Raw genomic sequence first — 16,572 nt, forward strand, 5'->3', positions numbered from 1 at the left:
CGGTTTGGCGCCTGCCTTTGGCCCAGGGCGCGATCCTGGAGACCCGGGATCGAATCCCACATCGGGCTCCCAGTGCATGGAGCCTGCTTCTCCCTCTGCCTGAGTCTCTGCCTCTCTCTCTCTCTCTCTCTGTGACTATCATAAATAAATAAAAATTTAAAAAAAAAAAAACCTAAGACTGAAAGACTCCAAGATCTATGATCAGTCAATTTTATCAGTTTGTTTCTGATTTTTAAAAAATGTAGTGTTGAATAATCCCAAAACTTGTATGAAACCACAAAAGACCTCAAATAGCCAAACAATCTTGAGAAAGAGGAACAACGCTGGAGGTACAAAACTCCAGATTTCAAGATACACTACAAAGCTATAAAAATCCAAACAAAATGATAGGGCAGCCCGGGTGGCTCAGTGGTTTAGCACCACGTTCGGCCCAGGGCCTGATTCTGGAGTCCCGGGATCGACTCCCACATTGGGCTCCCTGCATGGAGCCTGCTTCTCCCTCTGCCTGTGTCTCTGCCTCTCTCTCTCTCTCAATCTCTCTCTCTCTCTGTGTCTCTCATGAATAAATATATAAATTTTTAAAATAAACAAACAAAATGATAGTGGCACAAAAATAGATCAATGGAATAGAGTCCAAATAAACCCATGCTTATATGATTAATTCATGTTTTTGAAGTTTTCATTGATTTCTTTAAGAAAGAGAGAGCATATGCAGGAGGAGGGGCAAAGAAAGAGGGAGAAGCAGACTCCCCACTGAGCAGGGAGCCCAACGCAGGGCTGGATCCCCAGACCCCAAGATCATGATCTGAGCCAAAGACAGACATTTAACCAACTGAGCCACCCAGGCATCCCATGGGTAATTCATTTACAACAAAGGAGGCAAGAATATACAATGGGGAAAAGACAGTCTCTTCGATAAATGATGTTGGGAAAACTGGACAGCTATGTGCAAAAGAATAAAATTGGACCACCTTCTTATACCACACACAAAAATAAGCTTAAAGACCTAAATGCGAGACTTGAAACTATAAAACTCCCAAAAGAAAACATTGGTAGTAATCACTCAGACATCAGCATTAGCATTGCCTTGTCTCCTCGGGCAAGAGAAACAAAAGCAAAAATAACCTATTGGGACTACATCAAACTAAAAAGCTTTTATAATTTTTTAAAAATATTGTATTTATGTATGGATGTCTGTATTTGAGAAGGGGGGGAGAGAGGGACATAGAATCTGAAGCAGACTCTGCAGTGAGCAAAGAGCCCAAGTCAGGACTTAATCCCATGACCTTGAGATCATGACCCAAGCCAAAACCAAGAGTTGAACACTCAACCAACTGAGCCACCCAAGTGCTTCAAACTATAAAGCTTTGCAAGCAAAGAAAACCATAAACACAATAAAAAGGCAACCTATGAAATGGAAGAACATATTTGCAAATAATATGCCTATAAGCAGTTAATATCCAAAATACGCAGAGAACTCAACACCCAAAAAATATTCAATTAAAAATGGGCAGAAGACCTGAATAGACATATTTTCCAAAGAAGACATACAGATGGCCAACAGACACATGAGAAGATGCTCATCGTCAGGGAAATGCAAATCAAAACTACCATGGGATATTACCTCACAACTGTCAGAATGGATTAAATCACAAATACAAGGAACAGCAGTGTTGGCAAGGATGTGGAGAAAGGGGAACCCTCTTGCACTGTTAGTGGGAATGGAAACTGGTGCAGCCTCTGTGGGAAAAAGTATGGAAGTTTTTCCAGAAGTCAAAAACAGAAATACCTGATCCCAATAATTCCACTAGTAGGTATTTATCCAAATACAGAAACATTAATCCAAAAAAAAAAATACATGCACCTGTATGTTCATTGCAGCATTGCTTACAATAGCCAAGACATGAGAGCAACCTTCATGTGCACTGATAGATGAATGGATAAAGATGTGGTGTATATATACAATGAATATTACTCATGAAAAAGAATGAGCTCTTACCACTTGCAATGACATGGATTCTCCTTGAGGGTATTATACTAAGTGCAATAAGTTGGACAGGAAAGATAAGTATGATTCCACTTATATGTGGAATCTAAAAACCAAAACAAATGAACAAACAAAAAAAAACAGAAACAGACTCATAGATACGGAGAACAAACTGAGGGTTGTCAGAGGAATGAGGGGTTGAGGGTTGGGCAAGATAAGTGGAGGTGATTAAGAAGTACACATTTCCAGTTACAAAATACGTAAGTCACAAACATGAAAAGCACAGCATAGGGGATACAGTCAGTAATATTTTAATAATGTTGTATGGTGACAGCTGGAAACCATACTTATGGTGATGAGTAGTACATAATGTATGCAATTGTTGAGTCACTGTGTTGAACATCTGAAATTAATATAACATTGTATGTCAACTAAGATAACAGAAAGTTCTTTAAATGTAATTGTTTAAAAAAAACAGTGAGGTCTTTTAGAGGTTATTAAAAGTTAATTTTAAAGCTAATGTTAAGGGGTGCCTGGGTGGCTCAGTCAGTCAAGCATCTGCCTTCAGCTCAGCTCATGATCTCAGAGCCCTGGGATGGAGCCCCACATCAAGCTCCTCTCTCTCTGCTCTTCTCCCCTGCTCACGCTTGCTCTTGCTCTCTCTCAATAAATAAAATCTTTTTTAAAAAGCTAATATTAAGGTAGAAAAAACTGGCAAAACATAAGATAATTTGAGAAGACAACATGCTTTTTATAGCCTTAAGCAAAAGATAGACTAGAGGAAACGTAATGCATTATTAGAATTGATCATATGAAAAAAAAAGGAATTGATCACACATCCTTTAAAAACATAATATAATTATCTGGGGGGTTGGGGGGAAGTCAGGAAAAGAAGGAATAGTCAGCAAAAGAAAATGAGAAGAAGAAAGGTATAGACGTGTCAGATGATGGAAAACCTGGTAAAGGAAACAAAATAGAATTTCCATGTGGAGTTGAGCTTTCACTTAAGGCTTTCATAATTGTGAAGCCACTCAATGCAAGGTAAGAGTTTCTCCAACAATATTCATTAGTTCAGTTCAAGTACAAAGGAAGGAGATCATTGGATTCAATTCAACCAGGGTTGGAATTTTGCCAGGTGAGTGCAAAAGAGAGTAGATGGACTCTTAATATATGCTTATTGACCTGCATAAGAGTCATACTCTACAGGGTGAATTTTTTTTCTTTCAGGGGAAAGAAAGCCAAATAAAATTATGTAAACACAGTAAGATTATAGAATATACCAAAGTGGAAGAAGATATGCCAAGGGAGGTCATTTATCAGGAATCATCAGAATGAGTAATTCTTGTCCAATTTGTTGACCACTGAATCTCCAGCATCTAGAACATATAAGGGACTCAGTAAATATTAGTTGAAAGGCTTCCTCTTATGAATATCAAGCACCTACTCTCAGGCCCTGTGCCAGACACGATGCTAGGATGTGGGGAAATGCAGGTCTCAAATAGCAAAAAGCCACACTTTGAACCAGGACCACAGCAGGATGATGGTGAAGCATATGGATGGAGGCAGCCTTGGAAAATCTCCCTTGGCCTCCAAACCTTTGCCAGGCCTGTTCACATTTGTGCATGACACATTCCCAATTTCACCGCAAAGCTGGAGCTCCATGCAATGGCCTGAGTCCACAGCCCCGTGGAGGGATTGCCTGCTGGGAATAATATTTTTCCCCTTTACACAAATTGTCCGTGGCCTCCCACATGCTTTCCTCCAGGCGCTTGATCTGTGAGGCTCCTGGGATTTTTCCACAGGGGAGTAAATGACATCAATCACTACAAAGCCACAGCAGACAAATCATAGTGGTCGGGTGTAAACATGGAATGAGCATCTGTTTCAAGTCAAAACATCGGAGTGATTGTTGGCAGGAATGTGGCCAGCCACAGTCTGCTGGCAGAAACTGAAGCACAGCTCTGGAGATGGGCAGGAGACTTCATATCCTTCTGACTTTCTGTCCACGTCTGAGCTTCCAAGAGATAAAGTTGCCAGCCAGTCAGGTTGTCCTGGAACCTCAAGGCCATCATTGTACACCTGCCCAAAAAAAGAAAGCAAGTGACATGCCTTTCAAAAATCCTCTGCTCTTCCAGTATGGTCCTCATCAAAGAGGAGCCATTTGGGGCACTGTAGGACACACCTGCTCCCAGGACCAGTCTCGGGAAAGGCAGGTGGCCCAATGCAACATCGGGTGGGGTCCTCCAAACACCTTCGGTGAGTCTTCCCCACTGAAGGAGCCTTGCACCCATCCCTTCCCCTAAAATGAGGAGCACATAGAAATTCTGGAATGTTCCTGGTAATAGTAAGTACCTCCTAGGAAGTGGATGTAGGATGGGGGGACCATAGTGCAGTGAAAGGCAATTTTCACACTTTTACTTTACATATGTCTATTATCTGAATTGCTATCATGAGCACACATTGCTTCTATCATAAGGATTTTTTAAAAATCCCTGGTCATGCTGGGAATCACTGAGATGCTTCCAAAGATTCTGTACCTATCACACCAAATGTAAAGCCACTGTCCCCTGAGAACATGCAGTCTTTGCTCAGTTTCCCCTCTCTCCAATACCCTTCCCCTGATCTATCCCTCCTACACAGCCCACCCTCAAACTTCTTCATGATTTTTCACCCATTCCTACCCTCAGCCTCCAACCTCCAAATTATACATATTTTACATAATCACTCAAAAATGCATTTCATCTTGGATCTGCTATCATTGCTCTTTATGGAAGAAGGCAAGATAGAAACCAATGTAAATGAGGTATTGATGTAACTAATTTGCTGAATCCTAGACCTCAGGGTTTTGAAGTGCTCATTTTCCTGCTACAATATCCCCATCCAGCTCCTTTCACTCCACAGCCCTGAGAACACAGCACCAACCCTCAATAAATGCATACTCTTTTTTTAATAAACATGACAATTTTCTAGACTCCCTACCATCTTCCTTGCCCTGGTTGAGTTGGACAATCTAGGAAGAACCTGAAAATGGATTTTTTCCTTCTCATCGTTGACTCTAAGATGCCAGCTTTCCTAGATTCCAGTGTCTGCCACCCTGCTTCTCTGGAGTGAAATACAGAAATCCCCCCTGGATACCAAAAGGTCTCAGAACAATTTGTTACCTCCTCTTCACAAAGGCTCACTACCAGAAGAAAGGTTGCCTATACCTAGGAGGTAAAAGGCGGGGAAATATGTTGCTACTACCCTAGAATAAGACAAAGCTTGAATTAATTTTAAAATCATAACACTTCCTGGACCCACTATGTCTCATAATGGGCAGGCTCTTATGCCACTTCCTTTCTAAGTCTCTGGCCAGGGCAGCCACCTTAGGAAACCTGCCCTGGGTGACCACCCAGTCATTGAATGAGGATTGCCCAGTCATTGACTGAGGATTTGCTGGGAGGAGTGTGGCTTTGTGAACCACTGAGTTGGATCCTGAAGGAGCTAATAGAGACAGCTGGCCAACCACAGTTCTCAGAGCTGGGGGCCTAAAGAGGGAAAGAAAGATGGATCTACCACAGTCTGCCTCTTGCTCCTCACAGAACCACTTCATACACACATGTCAGGATCAGCCCCCAAGGTTCCAGTGGGCTGCTCTTCCTAAGGGCAAATTTACCTCCTAAGAGGGAGGTAAGTGGGAAGAAATACAGTTCCTATCACTGCAGTTTGTCATTGCCTCCTTCCTATACCACCTACTCAAAATTCATCTTGCTCTAAGCTGCTACCTCTGCAAGCCCTGGGAACTTACCTGGTAATATGATACAAATCTTTATTCCTGAGGATTTAAGCCCTTGGTACCCATACCTTTCTCTAGCAGTGTTGCTGCCCTTGTCCATTCAGTCACAAGGGGTACCCAAGTAGGTGACCTATGTTGCACTCCTCTCCTCCCCCACAGCATGACAACAACCCCACCTCCTCCTGCTGATTAGAGTCATTTACCCCTGCCACGATGGTGACTCTTCTCCTTGCCTGCAGGTCTCTGGACACCAGGAGCTCACACTACCCAATCAGCTGCCATGGACTATAATTTAGTGGGAACCTTACTTTTCTGCTGGTGAGAGAACACTCCTTTTGCAGAGCTCAGAGTTGCGGAGACAAAAAACACAAAGCTTCTTAGTGGGTCACTGGGACTAATGATAGCTTCTACTCTTAGTTCCCAGATCCATGTGTTTCTCCCAGTGGGCATGCAGAACCATATACAGGTCTCCAATTCAGATATTTTATCTTGGAAATTGGGTACCATCTACACAGGGCACTGCATCTGAGCTTCAGTGGCATCTTAGCAGTCCATCCCAACAATCTGTCAAGCTGACAGCTTCTGGATAGGATGGAATGTATACAGCCAGTGAACCCATGTCATGGAGCCACATCCACACCTCCTCTGATGAAAGTGGGGCCATGGTCTGACACAGTGTTACATGGGATCCCATGACAGTGACTCAAACACTCCATGAGGAGTTTCTACTCCCACCTACAATACAGAAAAGCTAGAAAAAAATATTGCTGTCATCCCTACAAGAGAAAGATGAATAAAATTTAAAAGCATAACTTTTCCTGAACTCATAGAGAGATTAAATTGTAGAGAAAAGAAATAGCCTAAAATCCAAGGGAAGACAGTTGTCTCCAAGGAGAGATGGATCCAAGCATGGCTCACCTGTGGCAGAGCACAAGAGGAAGAGACCTCGGTCATCACACCAGCAAGTAGGAAGAATTTCAGATTTTTAACAAAATGCTAAAATATCAGAGAGGGTAACAAAACATGAGAGACTTCTAACTCTGGGAAACAAACAAGGGGTAGTGGAAGGGGAGGTGGGTGGGGGGATGGGGTGATTGGGTAAAGGGCACTGAAGGAGGCACTTGACAGAATGAGCACTGGGTGTTATACTATATGTTGGCAAATCAAACTCCAATAAAAAATATATAAAAAATTAAAAAATAAAATAAAAATGAACACCACCATTATATTATTTAAAAATGCTAAAATAAAATGAATATGGGCTACCATGGGGATATAGAATACCAGATGTTGCAGACCCAAAGAGTTTGCACCTACCCAGAGCGTTCTCCATGGATCTCTATGGTATATTCATAAGAAAGATTAGAGGCTGGAAAGAAAACCAGAGAAACTGTTCCTTCAGTGTTTTAGGCTTAGGGGAGAAAAGTAGCTATCTCCGTGAGAAAGTCACAGAGTCTCCTTGAAACTTCCCTTCCTACATAACAACAATCTTAAGCCACTTGGAAAGGGACAGAAGACCCTAGTACAGGAATATAGGGAAAGCTAAAATCTGGGGGTAGAATGAAGATACTGAGGACAAATCCTCCAGCACCTCAGATAAAAGCACAAGAAAATTCTAGAGAAATTTGAAACTAGTGATGCTCTGAAGGTAATCATATCCATAACAAAATCCAACTTCCTCTTAACTTCTAACTGTATTCTGACTCAGATACCAATTTTTTTTTCTGATACCAATTCTAATGTATGTGGTGCAGGGGGAAGTTGCACACCAAATAAGCCTCTAACGCCAGCTGGGTGTGCTACAATTCAACTCAATCCTGACACTATCTACATGGAGATAGTCAGATCCCACAGGTTAAGGGATAAGTTCTACAAGATTGTCCTCCCACTGCTTCAGGCACTGATTACAAGTCCAGGTTGTTACCTGTGCTTCTGACTGACCAGCTAAAGATTGGAGATTCAAAAACCCCACCACCACACACCCACCTTGAGTTCAATTAATTTGCTTGAGTGGCTCATGGAACTCAGAGAAATATTTTACTTACTAGATTACTAGTTTATTATACAATTAAATTTATCTATTAATGTAAACTCAGTTGTGGTTGTAAGGGGCTTATTTCCCAGAAATAATGAAATACACCAAACCATAAATGTAAGAATCCTCAAAACCCCCAAGCAAGATAAAAAAAATAAAATAAATGAAACAGGTAAACATAATGCAAGCCATAAACAATGGGATATTTTTAAGTGCTGAAAGAAAAACAGTCAATCAAGAATTCTATAGCCAGCAAAAAATACATTTCACTGACCATACAACCTGGAAATTGCATTTCTCATCATTTATTCCAGAGAAATAAGTTTATGTCTACACATTCCCCTGAAGTATCATGCATAAACCAACAACACCCTGACTTCTGTCTCTCTTCCTTGATTCTTTGAATAGCTTTGAGATCACCTCTTAGAACTGCTTTTAACCTTTAGCTGCAGTGGCCATGCTGCCACACGTGTGTATATATATGATGTTGTACAATGTACATATCCTTGGATCTCCATAGCTTGATCCGCCTCCCAGGACCCCTCTACAGTATGATGAGTTAACAGGCTGGTGACATTTACAAAGTAAGACACAGCTATTTAATTTCTTGCCATACATCACCCCTCTTAGCATAATGGGGAAAAAATGTTATGTTCACACAAAAAAGTTTACACGAATGTTCATAGGAATAGCCATATACCTTAGGGCCCTCAAATAGTGGTACTACTTGAAGCTCTGTAGGAACAAAGGGCAAACCCATTCCTGGAATATGTGTCTATTTCTATTATAACAAACCTCTGGCTCTTCCATAATGGAAGGGGCCCAATGTAGTAAACTGGTCACCTAGTTATACTTCAAAGTATAACCCTAATCAAGAGCTCAGCATTGGTTTCTATTGCTGGCCGGTTGAATATTAGAGAGTTGCAATAGCTACATCTGCTTTGGTAAAAGGAGTCCATAATGATGAGCCCATGCATAGCTTTTATTCTCTCCTACCATGGACTCCTTGTTCATGTGTCACCAGCACTGACATTTGACCAATGTCAACTGGCCAAAACATTAATGCCTCTTCTATGATGGTTGTTCCCTGGCGGGTTTAACATGTGATAAAACTATCTCCATATTTTATTCCATCCCTCCTCCAAACTTCCTTGTCCCTAGTCTTCCAAAATCTCTCCCTTCAGACTTTCATGGCTGGCTAAGCTATCCATGCCATTTTCCATTCTGAGTCAACAAATATTTTAAACTCAGAATACTTCTCCTTCAGCACAAAGTAGTCAATCAGCTTCAACACCCAAAGTTCTACCCACTGGGAGATTCTTTCCTCACTACTGTCTTTCATGGCCACTTCTAACTAGCCACAGGCCATTTTTGGTTTGCATCACCTACTTAGATGATATGTCCATAAACCAAGCTCAGAGATTATCCTCCTCTATTTTGCTAATAATTTCATGGATTTCTGTCAAATCCTGTTAATCAACACATAAGGCTTTCAACTTTTCTATTCCAGAAGGCCATGTCTCTGTCAGCATCCCACCTTCATCATCAAAACTGTCAAAATCTGTGATGGATCTGAGATTTTTACCCTTGAAAGCTATCAAGTTCACCTGGCATAGCATAGATGCTGGCACAAAACTTGGGTCAGAGACAAATGACAGTTTGTTATTCACAGCAATAGCAGCTTTCAGAGTAGCAGCATTTCCACTCATTCCCCAAACCCTAGTTCCCATGAAGCTACAAATGACTGCCAGGTAAGGCATGTGTCTCTATGGGGTTGCATTACAGTAGACAAATCCCAAGCTAATGGAACCTTTTAGAATAGGCAAAGACTACCTAACCATTGCACCAAAGAGAAACACTAAATTTGCCACACTGAAGAGTAAACAACCTCACCTTTGCTCTAGAAGGAGACACCATCTCTGATTCTCAAGGTTGCTTACTACACAAATATCTTTGAAAAGATCATATGAAACAAAAGCCATGAGTGACATGTAGAAACATGAGAGACCCACAGAGAATTGTCTTCCAAAATAATTCTGACAATTTCATTTTTAGAATTCATCCTACAGATAGAATTGTGCCAGTGTGAAAATATATATATATCTTTGAATATGATGATGAATATATGATGAATATATATAATGAATATATATATTCATTAAAGCACTGCTTGTAACAGCAAAAGATCACAAACAACATAAATGGCAATCAATAGAGACTGTATTAGATAAATTTTGGTACATCCAAACAATGGAATGAAATATTACAGAGTCACTAAAAAGAAAACTTGTTCTACTTATGCATATATGGAGCAATCCATGATATATTAAGTAAAAATGAAATAAAACAAGATATAGAGAATGATATAGTAAACTGTGTTTATATAAAAATTAAGAACATATTTTATAGATATTTGCCTGTTTATAAATATCTCTGAAAAGATATATAAAAATCTAACAACTGTAGTTGCATCTAGGGCAAGAAGTTGAGAGACGGGGGTTAGAGAAAGTCTTATTTTATACTGTAAGCTCTTTCGTACTTACAATTTTTAAACCTACACCTATGTTAATTATGCAAAATGATGAAATTTTTTTAAGAAAACCGGAATTTTAAACTTTTGATGGCTCTTAGTGTATCTATGGATAGAGCATTGGAATTAATGGCTTTTTGCTTAAGGGGATACCCTGATGGTCTATTTTGATTAAAAAAATAATGGCCCTAGGAAGAAAATATGGCATTGCATAATAAAGCAACATGAATTTGTTATTTTCCTAGTGAGAATTTTAAAGGTTTGGGGAAGAGAAGTGGGGAGAGCTTGTAGAACTGAGAAAAAAATAGAGTTCATGGTTGTGCAATACAGCAATAATGATATCTAAGTAGAAAGATTGCTGTTGAGGATATCCCTGTGACATACAGAAACTATCTAGTACTGAGTCTTAAGCTATTTCTTTTTTCTAATATTTTTATTTATTTATTCATGAGAGACACAGAGAGAGAGAGAGGCAAAGACATAGGCAGAGGGAGGAGAAGCAGGCTCCATGCAGACAGCGGATGTGGGACTCCATCCCCGGATTCCGGGATCATGCCCTGAGCCAAAGGCAGACACTCAACCATTGAGCCACCCAGGTGTCCCAAGCTATTTCTTTTTCTATGTTCTGCTAAAAATCCATTCTACTATTCTCAAATACTAGCATTAGTCTATTATATATAATTGTATATATATTATAATAAGAAGGAAACTGCTCTGGACACCATTCTTGGAGTATCAAATTTGACAAATCTATCATTGCTAATAGTAGGACAATCTGAAATTGCGAGCTATTTGGTATGACACTATATGAACACAGAATCTATTGATATGACAACTATAAGAACCTATTGCCAAAAAATGTTTTACCTGAATTCAATCAGTATACAAAAAACACTGGGGATAGAGAAACAATTTAAATGACATCTCAAAGAATAATCAGACAGATCTAGAATTTAGGACATACTATAAGACAACTGGTCTGGTATCTTTAAAAGATTACGGTCATAGGGCAAAAAATAGTGGGGAGATTATTCTGGCACAAAAGAGATTAAAGAGACACAAAAACCACAATGCAATGCATGACCCTTGATTGATCTCAGTTCGAAAAATATGTAGAACATATATATAAATGTATTTGGTGCATGAGTGGAAATTTATTCAAATATTCATGGGCTGAATCTTACAAGATATTGAAGTTTTTTTTTTTTTTCAGTGAGAGAAAAAGAGTACCAGCAAGAGTAAGGGCAGAGAGCTAGAGAATCTTAAGTAGCTTTCACGCTCAGTACAGAGCCTGATGTGGGGCTCTATCTCACAACCCTGAAATTATGACCTGAGCTGATATCAAGAGTTGGACACTTAACCAACTGAGACACCCAGGCACCCCAAGATAATGAAGACTTCTTAATTGTTTTGAGTGACATCATGTTTTCGTAATTATGTAGGACAATGTCAATAAGAGATGTAAACAAAAGAGTTAGGAGGGAAGTGTCATGTATGTAAATATTCTATATATTTGTAGACAAAGCAGGTATGAAATCTGAAAAATTTCACAATACATAATTGAGGATAGAGATTAGGTTTGCGCAGAAATCCAGTGCAAGGGTAGCCCGGGTGGCTCAGCGGTTTAGCGCCGCCTTCAGCCCAGGGCCTGATCCTGGAGACCTGGGATCGAATCCCACATTGGGCTTCCTGCATGGAGCCTGCTTCTCCTTCTGCCTGTGTCTCTCATGAATAAATAAATAAAATCGAAAAGAAAGGAAAAGAAAAGAAAGGAAAAGAAAAGAAAGAAAAATCCAGTGCAAGAGGCCATAGAAGCTAGGCACCACCTCAGGAATCTTTGAAATTTTCACCAAAACTCCAGGTGAACTCTTAGCCTTTCTTTTGAATATTTTTTAAAGGATGACCCAAGAAGGACTTCATTCAGTCAATCCTTTATTAAGCCCCCACTACATGTCAAATACTCTGTTTGCAGTGGTGATAAGAAAGCAGACCTTGGGCCCAATGAAGTCTCCAGTTGGGAAACATCTGTAGTGGCATTCACCCTTGGAGGCTAGCAGCCCATCCCCCTGCCTCCTTTGTTGGGGAACTTGATTTAGTTGGGGCAGTTTGTGCCAAGCCCCAGAGATTTGTCATGTTTGAAGTCAGTCAGTCAGGGTGATTTCACTCCCCTTTACAATTGGCTGCCTAGAGACAGGCAGGCGAGCCAGGTTTAGCTAATGTGATGCAAGAGAAAGACTGTTGGGAGCTTCTAGGTCAGGTTTTCCTCCTTAATCACAGAGGGGACAGTGTCAGGGAAAGTCCCTCGCCCTGGACCTTTCCCTTCCTGCTTGAACTCCACCATGTGAGTACACAATGCTTTGAGCCGTGGCATCTGTCATCACCTGTGACAGGAGACATTTTCAACCACACAAAAAAATGACAGCATAGGAAGAAGGGAGAGCCTGATCCTTCATGGCTTCATGGGTGCAGAACTGACCATGGAATCCCCTACCTCTAGGCCAGGCTTCTTCTTATAGGACAGTAACAAACCCATACGAACCTTTTTATCTATTACCTGCAGCTTATCAACTCTTAACCTTTAATCTAGCAGCTCCACTTCCAGGAATTTATCTGAAGGGTCATTAAGCATTAATTCATTTCCTTAAGGATTCATTTATGATCACAAACAGCATAGATATTGTTCTTAAGCAGTAAGAATAAGTTTAAAACAAACTTAAAGATTCATTAACGGAATGTGAGTTAAATAAATTATGATATAATCGTACAGAGCGATACTAGTCAGGTATCACAAATAATACTATAAATTTTTTTAGGATTTTATTTATTTATTCATGAGAGACACACAGAGAGAGGCAGAGACACAGGCAGAGGGAGAAGCAGGCTCCCTGCGGGGAGCCCAATGCAGGGACTCAATTCCAGGACCTCGGGATCATGACCTGAGCCCAAGGCAGACGCTCAACCACTGAGCCACCCAGGTGTCCCTTACCAATTTAAATCTTAAACACTAATGAATAATTCCAGGTGGTCACAGACAACCGTGAAATAACTCAAGTTCTGTTTCTCAGTCCTTCCAACCAACTGGCTTCCTTGTTTCCAACCAACCAACTGGTCCTTCTGACTGGCTGTCCTTGTTTATTTGAACCTGTTTAAATATAGGTATATGTAGTAAGGCAGCCACCGGGGACAGTAACTGTGTCCAAAATGCATCAGAATGGTGCTGGGCTATTCCAAACTTCCTCTTGAAACAAAGGTGGGTACCCAAGTCCATGTGTGTTGGAGGCTGACTCCATAACTAGGAGTTTTCAAGATTAACTGTCACGTGGGAAACAATATTTATGAACAAACAAGTAATAAAAATCTACTCACTTTAAATTTATATGATTAAAACCCAGCCATAAGCACAGCGACTATTTAGAAGTTATACCATCGAAAGACTTTTCTTGTGGGAGGTATATCTGTCACTGACATTGCTTAAAAGTGTTAGGGAGATGTGTGTCAAGAATGCTGAGAAGGCTATATGTGAACCCAGTGGCATCCAAAACAAATAACAATGCTAGCTCCTGAGGAGCTTTTCCACTGAAAATCTATTGTAAGGATTTTCATCACCTGTTGGGCTATAGCACCAGACTGTGGATGCTCAGATTCTGGATTATCAAATTTCTGCCATGACCAAGGTGGTGCAAGATATAATTATGGCAGAAGAAAGGAAGGGGAAAAAAAGTCAGGGAAGGAGGTAGTGAGGTAGGAAAGAAGGAAGGAAAGAAGGCAGGCATTTTAAGCCGATCCGTTCTCAGAGCATTGAAATTATCCTTCCCTTAGGGCCACTCTTGGTACCCATCTACATCCCGGATGTATTAGTCAGGGTTCTCCAGACAACAGAACCAATAGGATGCATTATATACCTGGGAGTTATATAATACAAATATAAAAAGATTTATTATAAGGAATTGGCTCATATAATTATGGAGGCTGGCAAGTCCAAAATCTGCAGGGTGGGCAAGCAGGCTGGAGGATCCAGGAGAGGCAATATTCCAGTTTAAGTCTGAAGGTTGTCTGCTGTGGAAACAAGAAGAGTTGATGGTACAGAGGTAGTCTGCTGGAGAATTCCCTCTGGCTTGGGAGAGATCAGGCCTTTTGCTCTATTCAAGATTTCAGCTGATTAGATAAGGCTGCCCACATTATGGACAGCAACCTGATTTCCAACCATTTAAATGTTAACCTCATCCATGAACACCTCACAGAGACACCCAGCATAATATGAGACCAAATATCTGGGCACCTGGGCACCTGGTCGAATTGACACATAAGTTTAGCCATCACTCTGAAGAGCTGGGAAAGTTGCCCTGATTACTGCTTTTATTGCCCTACAGCTTAGTTATCCCACCTCCTATTGGAAAAGCCTCATGGAAGAAACGTGAGTGTGTCCTCATCTTTAGCCAGTCCTGAGACTGCACTGCTCTGTGGGCCAAGGACAGGGCTTTCCCCATACAATGTCTTGAAAAAATAATGATTCCACTGAACAGAGCCTCTGTGGTAGGACTGAAGGCGCTACCTCCTCCCTCTACTCACTCAATCTCTGAGCTCACCTTTCTGGAGAGTCTATATGGTTATTTCATTGTTTGGGGGAGTATAATATGTAGGCAAATATGTTACATTTAAGAAAAGCAAACCTGACTTCAGCTACCTGTTGATCTGAGCCAACCCCCACCTCCCTCCCACCACATCACTGTCACTGGGCTGACCCACAAACCCATGGGGAAGCTGCATAAACAGTCCATTTGCAGCAGTCTAGAGGACTGAATACCCTCAAAGAGTCTTGCAATGAAAATAGCCAAAAAGCTAGATTCAGCATTGAACAGATGTTTTCAAATGCATGTCTGAGAGGTAAGGCACCATGGAAGCCCATTCATATGCTAAGTTTCTGCCTTGGCAGATGCACAGGCCTGAAAACAAGAGATAAAGCTCAGGGCATGATCAAGGTATGCTCTTGACATGGCCTCTCCCCACAACTCCACCCCAAACCCCGACACACACATACTCCCCTCAACCACCCACCAAGGACAGATTACCAGAATAAGAGGAAGGAGAAACTAACCTAATACATACAAAGAAAGGCAACAAAACTTGCTTATCTTGACCTTGGCACAGTGTGGAAAGGGGGAAAAAATCTGCTTTTAGAAGTTGTTACCAGAAACCTTAATTAACTGAATTTAAATAAAACTAAATTAAATTTTTTTAAGTCGTTACCAGAAACCAGATTTCAGTCATGTTTTGAGTCTGAACGCAAGTTTGCTGTGTGATCTGAAAAGGTTCATTTTGATATTTTTATTTAAAGTGGTCAAGGTTGATAGCACTCCCAGACAACCAGCAGAAGCAGAAATTCTCTAGAGAGATGCATTTCAACCAAGGCTTCAAAGAAATCCCACAGATAAAGCAACTGAGGAAGATTAGCAACTCTCAATAAGAGGATCTCTAAACACAAAAGAAAGCAAAGCACCATGTGTGAAAGTAAGCAACAACAACAAGCGGCTGAATCAGGCTTGCCAATATTTCCTACATATTGGGATTATCTGATACAGAATATTTTTTCGACTATATTTGCTAACCTTAAAGAAATGGATGGAAACTTGAAAGCAAAAGCAAGGAATGTGAGACAATAAGGAAGGGCTGAGCATATTTGAAAAGATATAAATTTCATAAATGGAAGAATGCATAATTTCCACTAAAATTTCTGGGGGATTAGGGAGCAGAGTAGATACAAACAGAAACTAGTTGTGGTAGCATATGAAGAGAATTCGTATCCTGGAACAGAGGCCTGAAGCAATGACGGGGGATACAGCACAGACGCAGGCTGACTACGGTAATCCATTGACCCAAATGCATCACTACTCGAACTCAACACAGGTTGACTTTTATTTAGAACACTGATCAGAGCAAATGAGCTTTGTTCACAACTGCTCCACGAGGTAATTCAGAGACCCAGGATCCTTCCACCTTGTGTCTCTACCATCCTCTGGACACTCTTTCTCATTCGAATGCAGCCAGCAGGTGAACCCTGAAGCATGGAGATGCACCTGTGTCTTCAAAGTCTTGCCTAAAAATGAACAGCTTCTGTCACTGTTCCACTGGCTATAACTCACTATCATCATTTATTTCTCATTTTCCCGATTTTTGTCTTTTAATCAAGAGTAAATCAATGCTATTTTAGCATTTATTGAAGTCATGAGCTTTCTGTATTAGACCCA

At 40.7% G+C, this 16,572-nt stretch overlaps 1 protein-coding gene across 4 annotated transcripts in view; it reads right to left on the reverse strand.

Annotated features, from left to right (window-relative positions):
• Nucleotides 1-16,572, reverse strand: part of PFKFB3 (6-phosphofructo-2-kinase/fructose-2,6-biphosphatase 3) — a 146,825-nt gene that overhangs the window by 2,410 nt on the left and 127,843 nt on the right. For all 4 annotated transcript variants that reach the window (XR_007405867.1, XR_007405868.1, XR_007405864.1 and 1 more), the window contains one exon: nt 173-4,066. The gene's annotated coding sequence lies outside the window, so the exon portion shown is untranslated. The remainder of the gene's footprint in view (nt 1-172; nt 4,067-16,572) is intronic.

Source organism: Canis lupus, chromosome 2, assembly GCF_003254725.2.
Source record: "Canis lupus dingo isolate Sandy chromosome 2, ASM325472v2, whole genome shotgun sequence".
Lineage (NCBI taxonomy): Eukaryota > Metazoa > Chordata > Mammalia > Carnivora > Canidae > Canis > Canis lupus.